The 1,407-nt window shown below is 29.8% G+C and overlaps 1 protein-coding gene across 3 annotated transcripts in view; it reads left to right on the top strand.

Moving 5' to 3' along the window:
* The window catches only part of MAP3K2 (mitogen-activated protein kinase kinase kinase 2), an 85,265-nt gene that overhangs the window by 25,662 nt on the left and 58,196 nt on the right, over positions 1–1,407 (top strand). The gene's annotated exons all lie outside the window — the stretch shown is intronic.

Raw genomic sequence — 1,407 nt, 5'->3', positions numbered from 1 at the left:
TTTTTTTTTTGGCATTGTGGTATCAAACACATGAAAATGCCTAAATTCAAGTGTTTCTAAGTTTTTTCTAATAAAATAATTAGAACAACATAGATACGTTTAAGTATTAGGGTTTCACTCTCCCCAGCATAGAATAATGATCTTATTATCAAGGTCATATCAAATAGGTTTGTTCCTGTTGGGATAATTGTGAGTTTATTAAAGCTGAAGGAAGATTTATTTCGGTTAATAAATGACATAGTCTGACTTGGTCCTGTGACAATACACATGGTGTGAGTACATTGTACCTGAGTTACTCGGTTACCAGTTGGACTAAGCAGACATGACAAAATTATCTCTAAACCTGGAATTCATTTATTAATAGAAACCCTGGGACCATTAATTTTTAACTTTAATATGCAAGTAGTTTCACCACAGAATAGAATATAGGCAGTGTTATTAAATTAAAACATTAGAGAAGTCAGCTGTTTGTGAGTTTGAAAGATTGTCTGTATCATTGAATTGCCAGATTATTTTTAATGATTTCCATTATAACATAAAACATTTTTAAATTGTCACTGCTCTAGAAACATAAATTAGAACTCATCAAAATGGTTACATTGTAAAATATAAGCTATAAAGTCCCTCAATTACCTTATTTACTAATTGTTTATTATCATTAGTAGAATTAATTTACTAGTGAAAGTCAATTAAGTTGTCCCCAAAGTCTTCCAGAGAATTTATAATTGCATTACTATGGGGCACATACTTACAGTCTCAGAAAGAAATCTTTGATATATTTGGAAGAGACTTAAAAGTTCATGGTTTGTGATGTTTTCCCTCAGTTTTATAATTTAGTACTTTTTAAAACAAATTGATCTTTCTTACATTATGATCTTTTAACTTGTTTTCGGCTGAGATCATTAAATAGTCTATTATATGTTTGTAGTATTGTTAAACCTTATGTTGAAGGTTTGAGAGAGCACTTCCAAATATCAGTAGGCTGTTATCCACAAATGAAGCTGTTCGTTTCTGACTTTATTAAGTATTGTTGGAGAAATCTCTAAAGTGAATTCTGTACTTTGAATATAAATGCTGAATAATAATGGTATTTATAGGAAGTTGCTGATTGTTCCCCCACTTGTTTTAATTAAAATTTTAGATGACTTGATGTTTTGTTGAGGAGTCATAGAAGAAAATTTGTTATAACTGAATCTGGTTTGACCCTTGTCCTAGGACAGTACGTCATTAGAAGAATCAGAATGACTTTATCTTGCCTGTAAATGTCTCATGTGTGGACCACTACCCTGAGCTGGAGTCTAGTGCAATTTTAATGTTATTTATCTTTAATTTTTAAATAATTAAAATTTTATTTCATTAAAATAATTGAAGTCTATTAATCTAAAAATGTTCCAGATGCAATTTTTG

Source organism: Trichechus manatus, unplaced genomic scaffold (genome assembly GCF_000243295.1).
Source record: "Trichechus manatus latirostris isolate Lorelei unplaced genomic scaffold, TriManLat1.0 scaffold00179, whole genome shotgun sequence".
NCBI lineage: Eukaryota > Metazoa > Chordata > Mammalia > Sirenia > Trichechidae > Trichechus > Trichechus manatus.
The sequence above is the reverse complement of the archived record's forward strand: the minus strand, read 5'-3'. Positions and strand labels throughout refer to the sequence as shown.